The sequence below is a fragment of the Amphibalanus amphitrite genome, unplaced genomic scaffold, assembly GCF_019059575.1.
Source record: "Amphibalanus amphitrite isolate SeventyFive unplaced genomic scaffold, NRLGWU_Aamphi_draft 000432F_arrow, whole genome shotgun sequence".
Taxonomy (NCBI): Eukaryota; Metazoa; Arthropoda; class Thecostraca; order Balanomorpha; family Balanidae; genus Amphibalanus; species Amphibalanus amphitrite.
The window spans coordinates 515,667-537,760 of NW_024881926.1; the positions used below are offsets into that span (position 1 = coordinate 515,667).

The window sequence follows — 22,094 nt, forward strand, 5'->3', positions numbered from 1 at the left end:
CTCCGCGTTGGAGCAGCCGGGCCGCCGACGAGCGCCCCGCCCCTCCCCGTCCCCTCTCCCCTCCCCCCGGCCGGCCGGGCGGGCGCACTCCAACTCCAGGCACCCAGACTGAGGCTAATCGATGGCAGCCCAGCCGGCACCTGACACTCGGTCACGCCGCGTCGGCCCCACCGCTTCCATGTGACGCGTGTAGATAGGCAGCCACGCACGGAAGAGGGCTCTTTTGTTACGCGCGGTCGGAGCGTCACGCGTCTCCAGTATAATTCGACACGCGGGTGCGTTGCGTGGGTAAATGTGGACGAAGCTTGTGGTTGTTTCTGTATGGCGGCGGTAGGCGATAGATATGTCGAGAGACGGTCACATGAAGTCGATGTTAGAAATGATAGTTGCTACTCGTAGTAAGTGACTGTCACGCAGTGAAAAGGGACCCACCATGTCGGCCGTTGGGCTGAATATACCTTTTTTAGATACAACGCTTGATTTGAAAAGACATACACATAAAGCAACACGAAATTCGGGTAATAAAAACAAAGGTCTGAGGTGTTACGTTGACGGATCAAATGGCCAAATGGGCACTGACTCTGGGAATGACAAATGGACATCTGGATAACTGAGCATACGGGCACCAAATATTGACGCTAAAAGTTATCATTCCGATAAAATTATGCGAGAGCAGATGGCAGAGTAATTGAGTGAACCAGTTAAATCGGTAAACACTACATTGTATTACACTTTTGTTCACAAGCTCAGGCGATTAAAGCGAATAAGGCCTGAAAGTGTAGCTCAAGGCAGCTCAAGTGATAACAATTTACAATACGAGTAGGTACTAAATTGCACTCATGTGTTATTCTTCTCATATGGATCCCACCGCTGTCAATATCCGCTCAGCGATGCGGGCGACCGTTAGAGCCAACCATGAGTGTGTTTGTGCTCTTCCCTAGAAATGAATTAGTGCGTTTAAAGGTAGTGTGCCAGCTTTCTTGGACCATATGGAGTTAATGACCCGGATAAGGAGAACCGGATTTTTAGAACTTATCCATACCTTCAAAACTTATGGAAACGTCTTAAATTCTTCAAATTTTGAGTACCCCAGTGCGAAATTCGCCCCGACGGGTTGTCGGTCGTACCCCAACCACATTTCACACCACTATTTACATATATAAAAATCAAAACGTCTGTACGTATGTATGTATGTATGTATGTATGTAACGCGTCAGTCACGCTTGGCGGGCTATTGCTCCGGAACGGTGCGGGCTACGGGGGTGAAATGTTCGACGCAAGTCGGACGCGTGCATCTGTTTGTCGTATTAAATTTTGGAGGGGGTGCGTGCAGCGGTGTGCACGTGGCGGGCGCATCTTTGCGGGATTTTGGGCCGCGGCCGGCACCGAGCGGAGAGCACGCGCCTTAGGCTCAGTTTCTTCGCTTGCAAAACTGGGTGAAATCAGAGCCGGCAGGTCACTGACCTTTGGCAATGAATACCGGAACAGAGCACCGCCGGCCAAGAGGAGACGCAACATTTATTCTGGCAATAACTCGGCCGCTACTGGGCCGATTTTAATGAAAATTGATTCATTACGCTGCGCGTAATGCTGGACACCTAGTTTACATATATAAAAATCAAAACGTCTGTACGTATGTATGTATGTATGTATGTATGTAACGCGTCAGTCACGCTTGGCGGGCTATTGCTCTGGAACGGTGCGGGCTGAGGGGGTGAAATTTTGGACATAAGTCAGACGCGTGCATCTGTTTGTCGTATTAAATTTTGGTGGGGGTGGGTTCGGTGGTTTGCACGTGGCGGGCGCATCTTTGCGGGATTTTGGGCCGCGGCCGGCGGCGAGCAGAGAGCACGTGCCCTAGGCTCAGATTGTTCGCTGCGAAAATGAGGGAAAACAGAGTCGGAGGTCGTTGACCTTTGGCAATGAATACCGGAACAGAGCACCGCCGGCCCAGAGGAGTCGCCAAATTTATTCTGGCAATAACTCGGCCGCTACTGGGCCGATTTTAATGAAAATTGATTTATTACGCTGCGCGTAATGCTCGGCACCTAGTTCACATATATAAAAATCAAAATGTCTGTACGTATGTATGTATGTATGTATGTAACGCGTCAGTCACGCTTGGCGGGCTATTGCTGTGGAACTGTGCGAGCTACGGGGGTGAAATTTTGGACATAAGTCAGACGCGTGCATCTGTTTGTCGTATTAAATTTTCGAGGGGGTGCACTCGCCGGTTTGCACGTGGCGGGCGCATCTTTGCGGGATTTTGGGCCGCGGCCGGCGCCGATCAGAGAGCACGCGCCTTAGGCTCAGTTTCTTCGCTTGGAAAACTGAGCAAAATCAGAGCCGGAAGGTCACTGACCTTTGGCAATGAATACCGGAACAGGGCACCGCCGGCCAAGAGGAGACGCCAAATTTATTCTGGCAATAACTCGGCCGCTACTGGGCCGATTTTAATGAAAATTGATTTATTACGCTGCGCGTAATGCTGTCCCTCTTTACGCTGCGCGTAATGCTGTCCCTCTAGTCTATCTACTATTTATAAATCCTAAAAAGTCCGCCGCCGGTTACTCCCAAAAAGGCTTATTGCGGCGCCGTCGATTGACGCACGAGGGTGAAATTTTCACGGCTCGTGGGTCACGTCGTTCAACAGGTCGTATTAAATTTTGGGCACGATGCGGCCAGGGGTGCGCCCGTGGCGCGTGCTCACGTGGTCTGCCATAGGGTTAACACTAGAATCGGCAACAGGCTATTGCTCGGGAACGGTAAGGGCTACGGGGTTGAAATTTTCGCTGTAAGTCGGACGCGTGCACTCAATTGTCGTATAAAATTTTCGAGGGTGTGGGTTCAGCGGTGTGCACGTGGTGCGGCCGCGACCGGCGCCGAGCAGAAGGCACGTGCTTTAGGCTCAGTTGTTCGCTTAGAAAACTGAGTGAAAAGCATCAGAGCCGGGAGGTCGTTGACCTTTGACAACGAAGGCCGACACAAGGCACCGCTCGCCAAGGGGATTCGCCAGTAATTACAATTAATTTGTTTTTGCAATATCTCAGCCGTTTCTGGGCCGATTTAGCTGAAACTTGGACTGTTGGTGGTAGTGTAGGATAGTGTAGTGTAGGGTATGGTAGGGTAGGGTAGGGTAGGGTAGTGTAGGGTAGGGTAGGGTAGGGTAGGACAGGGTAGGGTAGGGTAGGGTAGGGTAGGGTATGGTAGGTAGGGTAGGGTAGGGTAGGGTAGTGTGAGGGTAGGGTAGGATAGGGTAGGGTAGGGTAGGGGTAGGGTAGGGTAGGGAAGGGTAGGGTAGGGTAGGGTAGGGTTAGGGGTAGGGTAGGGTAGGGTAGGGTAGTGTAAGGGTAGGGTAGGGTAGAGGTAGGGTAGGGTAGTGTAGGGTAGGGTAGTGTAGGACTAGGGGTAGGATAGGGTAGGGTAGGGTAGGGTAGTGTAAGGGTAGGGTAGGGTAGGGTAGGGTAGGGTAGGGTAGGGCAGGGCAGGGTAGGGGTAGGGTAGGGTAGTGTAGGAGTAGGGGTAGGGTAGGGCAGGGTAGGGGTAGGGTAGGGTAGGGTGGTGTAGGGTAGGGTAGGGGTAGGGTAGGATAGTGTAGGGGTAGGGTAGGGTAGAGGAGGGTAGGGTAGGGTAGGGGTAGGGTAGGGTAGGGTAGGGGTAGGGTAGGGTAGGGTAGGGTAGGGTAGGGTAGGGTAGGGTAGGGTAGGGTAGGGTTGAATTGAGTAACATCCTAACTTATGCAAAGGGCTCGAACAACTCGCATGCATCACCATCATACTTAACAGTTCAATTAAAGCAATTACCCAGTTCTACAGAAGTAATACCAAAAAAATGCAAGTTTCTACACCCAAACTAATGCATCCGTTAATCATACGTATCAAAACATACAGTTATCGCGTAAACCTGTACCTCTAGTGAACAATAAATGCACACACTAAAATCGCTATTACCGATAGGCTCATCCAATCAAGTTTCGATAAACCCGTTCATCATCATCTCCTGCGGTTTCGAACACGCCTGTTAGGTGGCTTCTGATGCTCGTCGAGGTCGGAATTTCCAAATACGCGTGGTGCGTCGGGCCGCGCGCTCTGACTTCGGCCAAGAAAAATGCGTCAGCTGATCATTGTCATTTCTGCCACTTGTGTGTGGTGTAATGGGGTCATAACTTAAGAGACGGCTGTTTCATATCAATTATTTTACATAAAATCATATTTCAAACCACAAATTAATGTTCGACAGCCAAATTTAAGAAACAATACCAATACAGGCTTACAGTTTAAGGCTCGACATTGTGTTGTCTACGATTAGACAGCTGATAACTCATTCCCGTACGTCGTATGGTCGTAACACTATAATGACCTTTGCTTATTGTCACAAGTGCGCCGCATTCGCGATTGTTGCCCGACGCCTGTTTGCAGGTGAGCCCACTACAGTTGTTATACATATATAAAAACCGATAAACTTTTAGGCGAAAAAGGCACTATTCCAGGCCCATTTTTGATTTTTTTGCGATATTAGGTAAAAACAGAAGCTTCTTATCCTAGGAAAAATAAAACGGGAAATCTTTCAAAGGTAGCACACTACCTTTAAATGTGTAGTTATTTGTGCGTGAGGTATTGTGAGCACGAGCAGTGTTAGTGACTGCCTGTCTTGCACTTTTATTCCTGCTGTTTTATTGATTGACGTGAAAGACTGAAAAGCATCGTTTTGCTAAATAAATTTGTTTTTTTTGCTAATAAATAAATCTGCTTCTAAATAATAAACTGATTGTTTGTATTAATTAGATCAAACAGCACGGAAAGGCTTTATATGCACATATGTTATAATGTGCAAAGAATCATGTCAGTTACCGCTAAGATATCAAAGAAGTTATACATCAGAGGAGATTATAGCATTTGAAGAAGCAATGACCGATGCTGAAATGTTCGTTTCAAATAGCGCACCGTTCTTTAAGTTATTAGAACTAGCCATTACCTCTGAGTTGCTTCTTTATCAATTGCTAAGCATGCGCTGTTTGCAGGCGTCGACAACGCGGCGGGAGCATAATTTTCTAATGGGTGCTGAGACAAACACCGCCATTTTGCTACAAACCACACTACAAAAGCTGTACCTACCTCAGCGCTGTCATGAGTTGATGGGGATTCCTTGTGTGATATCGCTGCCTAAAAGGAGACAATAAAAACGGCATAATGAAATACATCACCTGAAAGTATTTCTGTGTTTGTGTCACAAAAGGTGAGCGTCGAAAGGTTAATGTAGCATTGATGAGACCCGCATGGGGACCAGGGAGCCCGCCGCCACCAAAGGTAATGCATCTCAATAGCACATGGGAGCAGCCGGGGGACATTGGGTGATAAGGGCAAAACTGAACGGTCCTTCGGAAGCTATTTCTCCAGCCGTCCAGCGTTATACGATAATCATGCAGATATATTGGTTCAGAAAAACGATGAATCATTTTCTGTAAAATGTACATCTTGAAATAAATTTAATTTATCTATGCTTTTGCCATCAATTCAACCTCAATTCCTATCGTATGTTGAGTCAGTTATCATAAAGTCCAAAAGACAAATAAACGAGTCCAGTGAATGTAACCTGAATGTTACCAGCTCCCGTTGTACAGGTCAGCCCCCTCTCCGGCAACGAGTGTTATATCTGCACTTCCCTCGGCACTCCGCGGCATGTTGGAGGTAGGTACCTCGTTTTAATTCACAGCCGGGGCGATACGGAGTTATCTTTACAACCGTGCCTGCCGACGCTCAGATTCGCAATCCCGGATCAGCGGCTGCTTGGAACGCGCGGGCGTTTCAATGGCGCCGCATGCGACGGCATTTAACGATGTGAAAATGGCGTTTAATCCTAAGCTTCCTTCCCCCTAAGCGACACTTTGATTGCAGAAATGTTAGTTCCAGCCTCACATTAATGTTTAATATCTCAGCAAAGCATAAACGTTCGTAGAACACGTACCGATCGCCGGGACCTGTCAATTTGACAAGTACACTGGGTTTTGAAGACAATTCAATGAAATACTACGTTAGTGACTTCATGATATGAGTCGATTATCACACTCATTGAAGTACAGATTCTTCCACAACTTGTCCTGCGCAGCCGTTTCAACGTTGCCGTTCTCACGAATACATCTACAAAGGTGTATCAACTCATTGCTCGTGCGTTTGCAAAGTAGGCAGTCATTTGGTAACAATGCGTCAAAGACAGCCACTTACCTCGAATATTCAGAAGAATGTCTTAACGGCTTTCGGACAGGAACACAAAGCTATCTTCGGTCACTGTCATAACTAAATCGCTAACCACTGACGATTGCTGCACATTGCACGATGCACACCGCACAGGCCCGAAACGGTAGCTTATTGTTCACTGCAGGCCAGGAACTTTCGCTCAAAGTCGCGACGCGCTCCTTTCGTCACCACTGCCTTTGACTAACGTTATTACGTCACGTTCTGCCACTTTCTTCAATCCCAGCCAACGTCAACACTGCAAACTGAGCGCATCCAGCTGAACAGGCTCGTCTAGTGACCCACCTGACAGCTATTCCCACAGGATGTTCGCCACCTCGCGACAGACAGATGACAGTTCGGCGTTCCAAAGTGTCAACCATAAACTACTTTTGCCCAAGCTAGAACATTCACGTCATATTTCAGATAAAACACTAGACACGCGACAGACACGCGGACTCGGCACCTCCTCACCACCTTCACACAGCGCGCCGCCGCTGCGTAGCACGCTGCTGGGCCGTCGCGTCGCGCGTCACAGGTCGTCGTCAACGACGACTAAGTAAACAGAGCGTCGCTGACGACAGGTGACGTCACGCCGGGTACGGCAGTGGCCCGGCCGGTCGACGTACCTGGAATCCATACTGTGTGGAGGGGTCGCTGTGCTTGTTTGGGGAGGGGGGGGGGGGGAACGAGTGGACTCAGCCCGGTAGCGTGAAACGGCTACGGTAGGAATGGAAAAGCACTAGCGCGCTGTCCGTTCTGTTTTGTTTCTGCCGAGCCCTGGCAGTGTAATCGATTTGGAATGGAAATTGGACGCGCGTCAGTCCGTTACAATTATTCCCGAAGCTTGGCATATGTTTTAGGGAAAGGCTCAAGGAGTAGAAAATTTACGATCAATTGGAAATGTCAAACATTGCCCATTGGGACATATATTTAGCGTACAGCAAACTACATAATGCTTCTTTAAATAGTGAGTAGTGTCGTGCCCATAAAAGGCATTGTTGCCACACACTGGGTGAATAAAAACTTAAGGCTAGAGGAAAGCAAGTAAGTAGAGTTATTTTGATTATCACATAAAAAGAACAAGCGCTATTCAGATACAAATCTCCACTATACTATCTCTCAGTAATTACCAGAACACAAACCTGAAGCCTATGTAAAATGCATTAAATGAGCCCCCGAAAAGATAAGTCATTTAACTGTAGGTCTCCCAAAACGTCTTCACAACTTCATCCTTCCATAACCGACCTTTCTCGCGACAGCCTGAAACGCCATTTAAACCAATGGTGTCCTCGGCTGCACGGACTCTAGGGGTTGGCACCAATCTGGACTGATTGGTCTGACCTTGCTGATCAGCGGACACTTCAGTGAAGAAACAGACACTGATCAGTGGATCAGTGGGCTCGTCTCCCCACCCTCTCACCACCCGCCACTCAGCCCTGAAGCTGCAGCTAAGTGCTTCCGGTGCCGCGCGCTTCAGCCGTGAGTGATGTTTGTTTGCGTGAAATACCTGCTCGCACGCTCTCGAATAAATCCGTACGAGAATCTTCAGCTATCTCGGCCTGCATCGTCGGCCCAGTTTTACGCGTGGCCAGAATAGAACGCGGTCCGACCAAGCGGCGACCTTTAACCCTCGCCCATGTAGGGGGGGGGGTTGGTGCAACCCCCCCTGAGGTTTTTCGGAAATAGCGCAAAAACGGCGGCGCGCAGCGCCGCCAAATTTTGGGTACCTTATGGGGCAAACCTTGCGCATCTTTTAATAAAAAAAATTTGACCGGGTCATGTCAGGTCACGGAGTTATGACGTCACAAAGGGAACAGCCTCAGGCCGGATTTTCACAAACTGAGTGCCAACGCCCGAGGTTTCCTGCCGGTGGTACGGACATCGGTTGATGGATCGTGATGAAACTTCCCATGCATGTTGGGGCAAGTATTGGCTATCATATGGTATAAGAAACTTGACCGGGTCAGGTCAGGTCACGGAGCTATGACGTCACAAGAGGAACAGCGTCCGGTACTATTTTTGAAAAGTGCCCGAACCACTATTTTGCTAATTCTTGTCACCTCAATGGGAATATGCAGCAATATTAGCTTCTATAGGGAGCAAATGGACCTCCCAAATCCAAAAATACAATCAGATTTCAAAAATTTAAATTTTGATTTTTCGAATTTCTGCCGCCGACTGTGACCTTGCCGACTTCCGGCGCTCCCAACGCGCCATTTTTAGAGCTAGGGAAACGAAATACATACCAAACGATAGAGAATTGATCAAGGAACACGATAGTGAAGGTTTCAAGTCGATATCTCCCACCGTTGTGCCGCAATCGCCGCGGAAAATTTGAAAAAGTCTATTTTTCCGAAAATTTGACCTTTGACCGGTCAAAAGTAGGTCAAATGTTGACCTAGGACCAAAAAATATACCACCAATCGCGAGATCTCGGCGAGAGCAATCCGTTGGTCTTTTCCGCTAAGCTCTACGACGCTCCGTTTTCAAACGCCAAGGGGGGGGGGGGTCGCACCAACCCCCCCCCCCCTGCATGGGCGAAGGTGGCAGATCGCCGTTTACGGGCGAGGGTTAAGCCCTCTTACCACCGAATACAGAGTGCCTCGTTATCGGCTTGGATGGGATTAGCGGGCGAGAGAGGGGGAGAGAGTGAGAGTGAGAAGGAGAGAGAGAGAGAGAGAGAGAGAGAGAGGGGGGCGAAGAAAGAGAAAGAGAGAGAGAGAGAGAGAGAGAGAGAGAGAGAGAGAGAGAGAGAGAGAGAGAGAGAGAGAGAGAGAGAGAGAGAGAGAGAGAGAGGCGACGCGATTCCGGATGTTTTCGTACAGCGGGCCTTTCTCAGGTTCGCGCTGCTCTCACACTGATCCTGGGACGAATTGCAAACAAAGCGTTCAAGAAATACCAGCGGAATGTTATTGCTGTTCTAAATCGAGCAATTCTCTGAGATCATTTTGAGCTGCTACATCATGTGCACAGATGGGAATAATAGTGACAAAGTTCTTGACAAAACTTGAACTTGCGAATTTGCAAAAATGACACATGTACTCCCAATAAAGAGTACCTACAATTATATTACTTAGCTATTTTTTTCTGAGTTTGTCAATTCCAACATTTTTTTAAACCATCCGTAAACATTACCACACTCAAATGATCTGGACGTTTGGCTAGGAACGGAGCTTGCGGCTGACTACATCTCACTCGTCACCACGATCCCAGCAAGATTCTGGGAAACGCAATGATTATGGTCACGTAATGAGCGCACAAACCTCAGTCAGCCAGTGCTTTAAGTGAGTACGCTTCTGCTGCATACTACGCCGGGTTATCATTAGTGAGAAAGCCGGCCGAAGAGGCAAAACGATTCCAGTGCCGTGGAACCACGAATACGCACAAGGCAACGAAAAACGCAAGCAGCGAATATGTGCCTCGCTGTCATGATAGATATGGCGATACATATGCCATTATCGACACGAGCAAATAAAAGTGCCGAGCCCCATCTTATAAATAACAAATGCCGTAAATATGCTTTTGCAACGCTGGCTGAAGCTCAACTACACGGAACGGCTATTAAAAGCAAAATATTTTTACCCATTTCATTTCGTCATTTATTGACGTTCAAAGAAATCTTTTTAGCTCGAAAACGCATTTGCCATCACCGGTATAATTTGGTAAACGGATTACCAGGCGCCGTAAATAGGCAAGCCGTTTCGTTCTACACTTCACCAAGATTGGCCTCGAAGTCACCATGCCAATGGCCACCCGTTACAGTTCCTTCATCTGACAAAAAAGTCTCCCAGTCTGTCTGTCAGTGCAGTCTGTCAGGAACAGTCACTGTCTGACAGTGGCCATCAGGGATAATCCCCTGTATGACTGCGGTCTTTCAGGAGCAGTACGCATGTCTGTCAGGAGCAGTACCCCTGTCTATCAGCGGTCTGTCGGGAGCAGTCCCGTTGTCTGTCAGGAGCAGTCCCCCTGTATGACAGCGGTCACCAAGAGCGGTCACTACAGCAGTCTGTGGCCGGTCAACAGAGACAGCTCCCTGTCTAACAACTGACAGCGATCGCCAGGAGCAGCCCTGCACTCCTCCAACATTCCCCACCGTTATCTGGCAGCGCGCAGCCCCACAAGCTCCGCCGGTGCGGTGGACAGGCCACCGACAGGGTATCCATCTCCGGTCGATGGCGCAGGTCGGCACGGAGCGTCCGACCGTCACCGGGCTTCTCTGAAGACAGGTGCTGATGACGCACCGTGCGTCCCGCCGCAGGTCCGTTTGGTGACGTCAGGAGTCGGAGAGAGAGAGAGAGAGAGAGAGAGAGAGAGAGAGAGAGAGAGAGAGAGAGAGAGAGAGAGAGAGAGAGAGAGAGAGAGAGAGAGAGAGAGAGAGAGAGAGAGAGAGAGAGAGAGAGAGAGAGAGAGAGGAGGGACGGAGAGAGGAGTGGAGAAAGGTGGCAGCAGTGAAAAGATAGGATACGGGTTGTTGGTGCTAAGAAAGTAGATCAATGAAAAGCTTACTTACCAAGCATGTAAGCTTATATCGGGAGTAAGGTTCACGAATACCTACGTCCAACACAAAAAGGATGCTGTTGCTTGGCAACGAAGGATATACACTGCAACTAAACTAATTGCAGAAACGCTTTGATCGCAAATTTCCTAAATATTCAGATTGCAAGCATAATATTAAACCGAAGCGAAGCCAATACCTAAATCTGCGTTCGACATTCAACATTGCCTTTTCAATAAACATTTCTAGTTCAAACCTCATTAATGGCTATCCCACGGACAATGTGATGCATAGTTAGCATCATTGACCTGAGCCTCTGTTAGCGGGAGTCACTAGCACCGCTCGCGGCACGCAGTCGGCTTATATCGCAGCCGACAGATGGCACTTGCTACCAAACGCCTGATTTCAGACTGTGCCGCAAGACACGCCATAGGTGGCAGCTGTCGAAATGCGTGCGTTGAGAGATGGACGAAGTGGAAAGGTAAATGACATCACGCGTGCCTAGTACTTGCATACATTCATGGCTCATATACCGATCAAGGAAGAGAATACCATTGCACATTGCCAAAAGTTCATTGCATTGGTACCTACCTCGATAGTTCTATCACGACTGCAAGCCACGCTTGACGATATAGGTATAAGTGTCATCAGCCTTGGGACGCTGATACGGCATTTTCGAGTGCAACTGGCGGTGTATTAGAATGCAGAAAAGCATATAAAGTAGGTGCTATACTAAATCACAGCATGCGTAGCATAAGCCCCTTCCAGTTATCGGCGGTGATTTCAGTTTCGCAGATGAGTATTTCCCTCCAAGCCCATTTTATACCTCTGGTTATTGATGATCCGATCCATCAACATTGACTTTAAAGCGTGCTGGCCGCCTCCGAACTCAAACATTCAGGACCAAATAAACGGCAGTCGAGCCACCCACACCGGCCGAGTTGGGCGCGGGCCCCAGACGCCGTCACCGCCGCCACAAAAGCCGGCGGCCGGACCGCCATCGATTGCGTCAACCGCGCGGCAATTGTGGCGCCCACACGGCCCGCACCGGTGCACCGACTCAACGGCCGCGCCGTAAATGTCAACATTGATCGGAAAAGGAACTCGGCTGCAGGGCGGCGGGGATGGGAACATGACCACCATGACCGCACTCGAGTGAGGGGCCACGAAGAGCGGCAGACGAGAAATTGACAAGGTGAGCGACGGTATTATATGGTGTTTAAATAAAATAGCCCAAGGATGCTTCCAGTCAATATTCATTCTCGTGTTTGTTCCATAATTGCCTTTTCAAAATAATGTTCGAGACGCGCTATAGATCAAACAATGTCACTCTTTTCTAGGCCCATCGAGTGGCCCACCGTTCACAACGCAACATCAATTCAGTGGTACTGCTCGGAAGTCCATAAACGAGCTCATGGAACAGTTTTCGTGGGGGTCGATCGAGCCAGGCCATGGACCGTCCATTGGCCATGCAGCGCTTTGTTTATCCAGTGTTTGCCACTGACGCCATGGTGCATCGAGGAGCGCTAACGTCAACTGTTGACTGCTTAAAATCGATGACTGTGTACCCTACATAGCAAGGTCAGACACGACTCGAGCGGACCAAAGTCGTGATACGAGTGAAAACTGATCAGCTTGTATCACACTGTCGGTTAACATCTTCTCGTCACATTGGCAGCGAAAACGAAGGCAGCTCTTCAACCCGATGTAATCCGATTATTGCGAGCGTAATTGACTTATCAGTACAGATGTGTCTCGATCTAACTTTCGAACGCCGCCCCGCTCATGCGCACGTGCCTCAAAGGTTAGGGAAATCAGGGGTAGCCCCGAATTCAAGCTCATTCGTGTAACGCGTCATAAAATAATCATGCTCAATGTTTAGCACGAACAAAACAAAAAGCTCTTGCTGAGTAGGTCAGTGTGATCTCGTCAACTCATGAAATGGTGAACACCTAAATTGTCCCTTATTTTACATCATATACGGGCTTTAGTTGCTGGTGTAACACTGCATTATCGTATTGTGAACACCTACTATCTCCACCACACCTCCAAAACGAACGGCTTACTGCCGCTCAGCATCCAGTGGACACGTCTGCACACACACCTGCCGCGGTGGGGAACCATGTGCACCACTATCAGCTCAGTATCGTCAGCTGCCCTCCAGCGAGCCACGCCTCCCTACCGACCGCTTCCGGGTGGACCCTGAACCCTTTCCGCGAACCGCATAGAGCAAACAAAGGTAGTAACACACAAACTGCGATAGGGATACGCCAGGGTAATATAGGGGATCCGCACACTCCACTGCGCTCATGCGCTGGAGTGAGGCAAGGAATTCTTGCATTAGCCGAAAACATGTCGACAGATCCCAGCAAGAGCATGTTAAGTGTCAAATTTTCGAAATCGAGATTTTTTATACCATTCGACTTAGCTTGACAAGCTGAGTCGAATGGTATAAAATCTCAATTTCCAAAATTTGACACTTAGGATGTTCTTGCTGGGAACTGTCGATGTGCTTGGCATACTAGCGTGTTGTAGCAGACAAGTGCACGAGGAAGAGGGATTGCAAATGGGGGTTCGTTAACCGAGACAGCAAGAAGCTGCATGAAACAAATCCACCACTGCAGACGGTGCCGAATCAATCAGCATCGACCAAACACCAAACACAAGAGAGACGGGCAGTGCATTTATTTGTTGGTCCTCCATAACGATGTCACTAATGATGTACGATGTCCGCACACACAGAGATCAACAAGGTAAACAGCGTCGCAAGCGAAACCTCCCCTCCTCACCAACTCAGTACCCGGGCCACAGCTCCGCTAACTACCCGATGCAACTCCGCCCCGCCGGCGCCTGTCAGCTAGCAGAGCGATCTCAGCCCACCGCACCCAGGGATACATATTCCTCCGTAAGCTGCGCCCGCAGCCGTGCTCAGCGCTGGGCCGCAGGCTTCGTCGGAGAGCCAGCGCTTCTACAGGTGGCTGGCTCTGGTCCGCGGAAAGGCAGCAGCGGCGGCGGTCTGCCCAGCCGGGCAAATCGATAGCCCGACGGCAAACGAGCGACCCACCTGCTCCCCGAACCAGGGCGAAGGCGAACTCGGTCAGCGTTAGGAGAGTTGAGAGTACTTGGGACTGGGCGAGTTGTTGATGGTTTGTGACTCGCCGCCCAGTCGTCCAACTATGTTTGGGTGTCTCATCTGGTACGATATTCCTTGTTGCCGGTCACATGCTTCCCTCCTCCACCACTCTGTCTCCAGCCAGCGCATCATTTCTCCCCTCCTCACAAGTATTTCGCAGTAACATCTCCACAGCGCACGGCACATCTCATATTCCCGTCAGGAAAACTGGCAGCGTTCACCTATGCGGGAATAATCCCGTTTCTCCGCACCGCTCGCCGGTCGGCCGCGCCGGTCAGATTGAGGTAATCTGCGCGGCCGGAGCGGACTCGTGACACATGCTCCTGACAGCTGCCCCCAGCGTCACTGGTCGGCATACACCCTACCAGGAAACCGCAGGTCAATGTGCCACCACCAGGCCACAAAAAGAGCCGAGAGCGACTCGTAATGAAGCTCGGATAGCCCAACATATGCGAAGGTAATAATAGTAACACGACACGCCCAGATGAGGTGAAGTTTGTGCCCCGAAGCGTTGATTAGCGACACCTAAAACATGACTAAAAATCACCAGCCCCGCAACAGCAAAAAACCTGTATCACTTTGTTCAGCGTTTCGTTTTCCGAAACAGTCACAACAACGTCTCCAGAAACACGCCCGTCTCCGCCGATTTGTCCACTTGTTTTGGAGATGGGTCAGTTCATGTTAGAGACAATAAGTGGACGACTTCCATCAGGAGTTAGTGCCGCCGGGCGCCGCCTCCAGGCGCTCGTAACACTCAGCCAGCTCCGCCAGAGTGCCGTTCTGCAGAGCCGCTCGGATGGCCGAGAAAAACGAACTCCAGTGATGCAGGTTGTGTCTGCAGAGAGGACGGGCGACAGTGAGAACAGTGGCCAGCTCAAACAAAAGATTCTGAGGAGCAACTGAAAATCAGAAAACAGAAACGGAAACGAATGAAAAGCGACGTTGACGTTGTTATAATCATCATCATCATCATATTTATTTGACATCCTTTGAGGACAAAACAAGGAGAACATATCTTCATAACATAACCGTGACACATGAAGATACAAACACAGCACGGCACAACAAAGTCACGTTTGCAAAGCACGGGCAGCTTTTTACATCAGGCGGACTAGGAGAATCAGTTCGGATGTATTGTTACAAGCAGCCTTACTAGCTGCCATGACTCGGCGCTGTTGCTGTCCATCAGCCAGCTGAGCGAGTCCGCAAGGCCACACTCGGGCCTGGGCGTGTGCACCCAGTCTCCGTGCATATGACCGCTGGCAGCCTCCAGTACCCTCATGAAGTTTCCCCCACATAGCGACATTAGATGGCACACAATAGAAGCAGATGTTTCCGCGAATCTCGCATTGGTCGCCAACTGGGCCAGGCTACTCACCAGCACACAACGGAGGCGGTGCTGGCCACGAAAAGCGTTTTGAGTAGCGCGAAAAATAGACCGCCGAACGAGAGCTTGTACACTTGGGATGCGAAGTGCCGCCATTAGTGCGGAGTGGTGGGCAGTGCGCGGTAGGCGTAGCGCGCTTTTGACCGCCGAGGCTTGCCAGCCTTCGAGGCGAGCAATATCTCCAGAGCTTAAAAAACAGACCTCACATCCATAAATCAGAACAGGAGCGACAATCATCCGCCATAGAAATGCCTTATCAACAGCGGAGAGGTGCTGATTAAACATGCCGGCCGGCGTTAGGCCAAAGAACGCACCCCTGCTCCGCTGAATTCGGGCAGTCACCTGATCGGCACCGTGTAGCTGGGAGCGCAGCTCAACACCCAAGTGTGTGGTTTCCTGTCGGTGCTTCAGGATCTGTCCACATAGCTGCCACTGAGGCGTCCGAGAGAGGAACTCGGCCCCGAATATAAAGCTGTGACTCTTGGTCAAGCTTTGGTTCACATGTACAAAATCTATCCTCCACAACACTGAGAAGGAGGAGACGATATGAAGCATTGATTGAAGATCGCGTGCACTACTAGACATAATCAGAATATCATCAGCATATGCAACTGCTGGGATGTGGTGGCCATACAGCGTGGCGCCCAAGCGACAGTCATCGAGCTGTTGGATGAGCGGGTATAAAAACATATTGGTGAGGCACGGCGATAAAAGCGCACCCTGTCTCACTCCTCGGCGCACACAGAAGGCGTCTGACAGCTTCCCACCAAAACGTACTCGGGCTGACAGGTGAGAGTACCAATAGGCCAGAAGCGCCCAGCTCCGGCGTGGGAGGTGCTCACTCGCTCGGAAGAGGACGCCATCATGCCACAAACGATCAAAACATTTCCTAGCATCGAGGTTAGCTGCAAACAGCGGGAGTTTATAGCATAGGTAATGTTGCGCGGTCTCGTGTACAAGCATAGACGCTTTATAAAACTAATGCGTTCTGTTATCTATTAGGCTGTAAGATACTGGCAGAAACAAGGAGCCGGGTAGTCACGGCTATGCATTGCATAGTAATTAATCATCACCACATACAGGCAAGACACAAACGCGAAACATAATAGCCATGGTATAACCGACTGCCAAATTTTCTCAGTCTCCCACCTATGCATCGCAATAATTCACGTCATCATTCTCCACACATCCAGCTTAACCATCAATCCCACAACCAATCACCGGGGTTGGTCAGCCGTGCTCGTCAGCCAATCAGCCGTCGGCAGAGACGGGTTAAACTGGAACAACAATACGAAGCCCAAACCCGATCACCGTTCAAATGGATCAGCAATGCGACATTTCAGATCCCATCACTTTGAACTAACCCATCCCTTCCGCAACTTGCGTCCACAGGAATCTCTTCGGCAAACCGCAAAAATGCCATGTTTACCCGAACACAGCTGGTTGATTTACAAAGTGCCGCGTATAAAAACATGAAGGAGGAGGCACCAGTGACGTTTACGGGACAGTGGAGACAGTAAACACAGCCTGAACGAGATACGTTTGTCAGACAACACCCGCACTTCTTGCGGGGTAGCTACGAACGCGACAACATTAGGATTCGGAAAGTGCTATTTACGAGAGGATTTGCTGAAAATAGGGCAGAGTAGAACAACAGGACATGTTTTGGTCTCGCTGGATAAGAAAGATAATGTCTTCGCAGGGTAAGCAGCTATCTTGAAAACATAAGATACAAGCTCGAACAAAAGAATGTGAAACGAAGAAGAACAATGTTATGCCTAAGGTAAACGCAATCTCAGGTATGAACGACCACATTGTAACCAGGAAAAGACCCAAGGGCACGTCCTGCACATTTATCACTAACCAGAGGATCCTCATGAGAATAGGAATTAGGAATCCCAGCGAAAGCAGGCAGGAGCCCCTCCAGAGTCCGGTCCGCGAACCCGACCAGACGCAAAGGCCCTCTCCAGCACGGCCGGGTTCACGCTGCACCTAGTCGAGCCACTGGTGTCGCGGTCGATATGACGTCCTCGACGGACCGACGGTACGGACCACTTCCCTTGTCGGCGACTGCGGCGTGTGTGGGGTGCCGAGGGGGGAGGGGGGGTCTAGGAAGGTCACCGAACAAGGTCGGTGGGGCAGTGACCCACATAGCGCACGGAGGACACAAGGACATTGCTACACAGTCCCCGTTGCCACTGGCAGGGCGTCGAAAACGTAGGGCCCAGTACCGTTACACCGCACACATGCAACACGGTTGTTTACCAGGCTTAGGTCACTTATGTTGTGACCTAGATTGGAAAATTGGGGCAGGAATGTAGAATGTGACACTGACGAAGTCTCCGGAGTGATAGACGCTTAACCCGGCCGGGCCCGGGGGGTAATCCCAACCACCGCAGCCCGGGGGGGGGGGGGCGTTTTTCGCCCCCCCCCCCCTGTCTAACTCCGTAAATAAGGGAGCTACGGAAACAAAAGCGATACCAAACGAAAGGTCCTTACGAGACGATTCTAATGCACCTAAAATTTTTGACCTCAGGTCAATTTTCAAGGTCAGAGGTCAAGGTCAAAGGCCAAAACCGGTACATGTGTAGTGATCTCAAAGTAAGCCTTCTAGAGGACGGCAAGCTGCATCAAACGGGCAAAATTGGGTGTCAAACGAAAGAAGAGAGGCTGAGGATTCTGAAAATGTGCTCCAAATCAAAGGTCAAGGTCAAGGTCACGCTCAAAATTGACCTCAAAGTTGGCACTTTTTCGCACATCTTGCGTGCTAACTTCCAAGATGTTTTAAAATGTTTTGAGGCTTATCAGTTCCCTATTTGTGGTTCATCTTACGATACAAGGCTGCTCAAAGGTCAAGGTCACAGAAGAGTATCCCTGCTAGAGGCTATTTCACTGATTCAAGTTAGTAATAAAAAATAAGACAATTTTGCCATCCGGAAGCTCTAAATGAAGGCTTAGAGGAAAATAGATGCCAGATTCGTGATCAGCGGGTACAAATCCATCATAAACGACCTTTCATGTGTCAAGGTCAACCAGAGGTCATTCGAGGTCACATGAGGTCAACATGAAACTTGACCTTTTCCGAACAAAATATATATCATTCGACGCGGCTTGACAAGGAATGCGATGGTACCACTGCCGTAGCTCTAGGACCATTTTTGTCGAAGTTATTTGCGAAAAACTAAAACCACATTTCGGGGTCGTTGACCTGACCTCTGACCTCAGGTCACCAAAACTATTTTTCTATTTTTCTCTAGGTCAAACGCTACACAGCCGTGCTCGTAATTTGTCTTTATCTCTAAAACTCTATTTTTAGCAGCTATTTGAAGTTTGCGTCTGTGACGCCGAAGTTTGCCGTGCAGGGGTCTGGAAAAATGTACCTTGTGACGTCATCAAGGGAGCTAGGTCCAAATTTTTTACTTCAGAAGATGTCAAATTGATGGGAGAAAAGGTACTGAAAGTTTCGCCTTCCTATCCCTAAGCGTTCGGGAGTTATCGCAAATATTCGCCAGGGGGGGCGAAAAACGCCCCCCCCCCGGGCCCGCGAGGGTTAACAATGTAAGAAAAGGACGCATAAAAATGAGATGAAAAAATGAGCCGTATGAAAACCGACGGTATCGAATGAGAAGAGAGGAAAAATACGCACACAGATCGAGACAACAGAGCCGTTTTGGGCCGAGAGTGTGGGCTATAGTTCGATGAAGGAATAAGATAGAGAAATAATGGACAGAGAGGAAAATAAATAGAGGGAGAGGGAGAAGGGCAGAGAAGGAGGGACAGAGGGAGAGAGCGAATGAGAGAGAGAGAGAGCGAGGGAGTGAGAGGAAGAGAGAGAGAGAGAGAGAGAGAGAGAGAGAGAGAGAGAGAGAGAGAGAGAGAGAGAGAGAGGGAGCGAGAGTGAGTGAGTGAGAGAGAGAGAGAGAGAGAGAGAGAGAGAGAGCGAGCGAGAGAGGAGAGAGTGAGAGTGAGAGTGAGAGTGAGAGTGAGAGTGAGAGTGAGAGTGAGGGCGAGGGCGAGGGCGAGGGCGAGGGCGAGGGCGAGGGCGAGGGCGAGGGCGAGGGCGAGGGCGAGGGCGAGGGCGAGGGCGAGGGCGAGGGCGAGGGCGAGTGCGAGGGCGAGGGCGAGGGCGAGGGCGAGGGCGAGGGCGAGGGCGAGGCGAGGGCGAGAGAGAGAGAGAGAGAGAGAGAGAGAGAGAGAGAGAGAGAGAGAGAGAGAGAGAGAGAGAGAGAGAGAGAGAGAGAGAGAGAGAGAGAGAGAGAGAGAGAGAGAGAGAGAGAGAGAGAGAGAGAGAGAGAGAGAGAGAGAGAGAGAGAGAGAGAGAGAGAGAGAGAGAGAGAGAGAGAGAGAGAGTCTCTGCCTCCGTCGAACGAGGCTACCACAAGACGGACGGTTATGGATTCCCATCCCGATCCTTTGTATTGGCTGTGAGCGGGGTGTAACCCATCCGCCATTCCTGTCTCTCTCTCTCTCTCGCCGTCTCGGCGCTTCCCATTCCGGCTGTGTGGCTCGTTCGTTACGGCGCCCGGCGTCTCGCTGATAGCGTGGCGCCGGCCCGGAACGACCCACAGCGTCCCGCGGCGCATAACCGTCACTGGCACCACAATGGATGGGATCGGACCGGCTCGCCGCTAACGCTGAGCCGGGAGAACGGACACATACACACATACGCACTCACAAACTACGGCGCAAGTTCGGAACTGCGGACGGCCGACCAACTTCGGACACGCGCGCGCTGAGTTGGTGAGGGATGAAAAGGTTTTTGGGAGAAAGTTCGGGCGAGATAGCTGCTCGCCAGTGACTGGATACAAGAACGGAAGGTTGCAGTAGCGCAGGGAATCGGTGCTCTTCTAAATTCTTTCGGTTGTATTGCACTGAAGTTGTTTGCATTGTTTGCTAGCCCCATTTATCCACAATTCATTTCCACAGTTGTTATTCTGTTATTGTTATAAATAGGCCAGTCGTCTGTGTAATGAATGCAAACGACATTGGAAATGAAGCCATCTGAGCTTTAATTGAATTTCCCACGCACAAAGACAAAGGTAAGCCTATTTATGGTACCAGTCTCACATCAATCGGTCGCCAAAAGCGTCTCATCGCGGCCGATCGGGCGATTGAGTTTCAGACATGACTGGCGCTGGACGACCCGCCTAATTCCGATCCGTCACGAGCGACACACAGACGGCGGAACTGCGCCGAATTGAGCCGGGCCCGGATCACCAAACGACAATCCCGAGACGCGCGCGATGGCTGTCAGCCGCCATAGGGGAAGATTAAGTGAAACGAGCTGCAGCCAGACGGGCACCTACGCCGGCTCGAAGAGTGATGGCGGCGTCACCGGGCTTTTCTGGGATCGGCAGGAGCCGTGTCGGAGGCCGGCGGGTTATCTATAGGTCAGGGACCCGGGACAGATGTGGATCGGTTATTACATTGACCGGTGACCCAGGCATGCTATCGATCAGCGTTCGGTTGAAACGCGGCCGGGATTTCCGAAACGTCAAAGGAAGGTTTCAAAGAATGACTCTCAGACCAGCATGATGGCATGGATGAAGGAGAACTTTCATCCATGAGGTTTTTCATCCATTATAATAGTATTTCTTTCCGTTCCTGGTACCGACCATTAGCAATCTGTAGTCGAGACCTCGATGGATATCCATGGCACAAAAAATCCAATGCAATGGAAACATGGACCACGAGACAACGGATAACACTGGAAATGGCGCAAAAACGCACATCATTAGTGAAATAATTACTCGGCAGTGTACGCACGTACGCCAAGGTTCGATGTCGATTGTCGGGACAATGACGACCGACGTCAAAGATTTTGTTACGCTACGTATTTCGCTTATTCATGCACCATGCACGTATGTACCCTTACCGAAAAGGGCGCAATCTACCTCTCGTCTACACAACAATAGAATAGTGATTCATTGCTCTAAATAGTAAAAGAATCTACACAAAAATGACACATATCGGTGCCATGCCATAAGTAATCATAATACAACAGATTGTTATGTGAACTTGCACACACACAGTCACTCAAACTGATTCATACCCTCACTCACTCACTTACCTGACTCAAACGCTCACAGGTTCTCACTCACTCACAGTCCGACCTGACCCACACGCTGGAAGACAGTGTCGCGTGCACATGTAACACTCACAGACTGAGTAGAACCGGCGCCAGCAGCTCCTTGACATTGATCAGGTGGTGGATATACGCCCGACAGTGGTGTGTACAGGTGTAGCACTCGCAGCCGACCAGTAGCGGTGCGTCGTCCTCTTCAAACCTGCCAACAGACACAAGAGAGGTCACCAGGGTCAAAGTGTCACGTCAAAGGTCACAGGTAACGGGTCAAGGTCAAAGGGTTGTGGTCAAAGAGTCACGAATAGAGGGAAAGGTCAAAGGGTCACGAACCCAGAATCCCGGGCCAAGGATCAAGGTAGGCGGATCACGGTCAAATAGTCAAGGTCAAAAGGTCAAGGTCAGACGGTCGTCGGTCACGGCCAAATGACACGGTCAATAGGAACCAGCCATGTCAGCAGGATGTAGTTCTAGGCCAATGGTAAGGCCAAAAGGGTTGTAGGGCTCTTGTTCCGCGAAAAACGTCCTCCGCGCTGCTCCACTGTCATTTCAAATTCCCAGAGAGACAAGGAAAAGTTCAGGCAGACTTACATAATATTAAGGGTGAAAACAACTTGTGTAATAATTTAAATATCACAGATTCGACGATCTTAACTGAAATGATGCTAGCATGCATCATTTCAGCTTATGATGCTTCATCATTTATGATGCTCTGTCATTAGCAAATCTGTATAGCATATGGGACACATTTTAGTGACAAAGAT

At 49.9% G+C, this 22,094-nt stretch overlaps 1 long non-coding RNA gene across 1 annotated transcript; it reads right to left on the reverse strand.

Annotated features, from left to right (window-relative positions):
- Positions 1-13,398: 13,398 nt before the first annotated feature.
- On the reverse strand, positions 13,399-21,536 carry LOC122391335. Its single transcript, XR_006258334.1, has 2 exons — positions 21,410-21,536; positions 13,399-14,696 (listed from the first exon to the last, which is right to left on the reverse strand). It is a non-coding gene; the product is annotated as an uncharacterized LOC122391335 (long non-coding RNA).
- Positions 21,537-22,094: the final 558 nt, after the last annotated feature.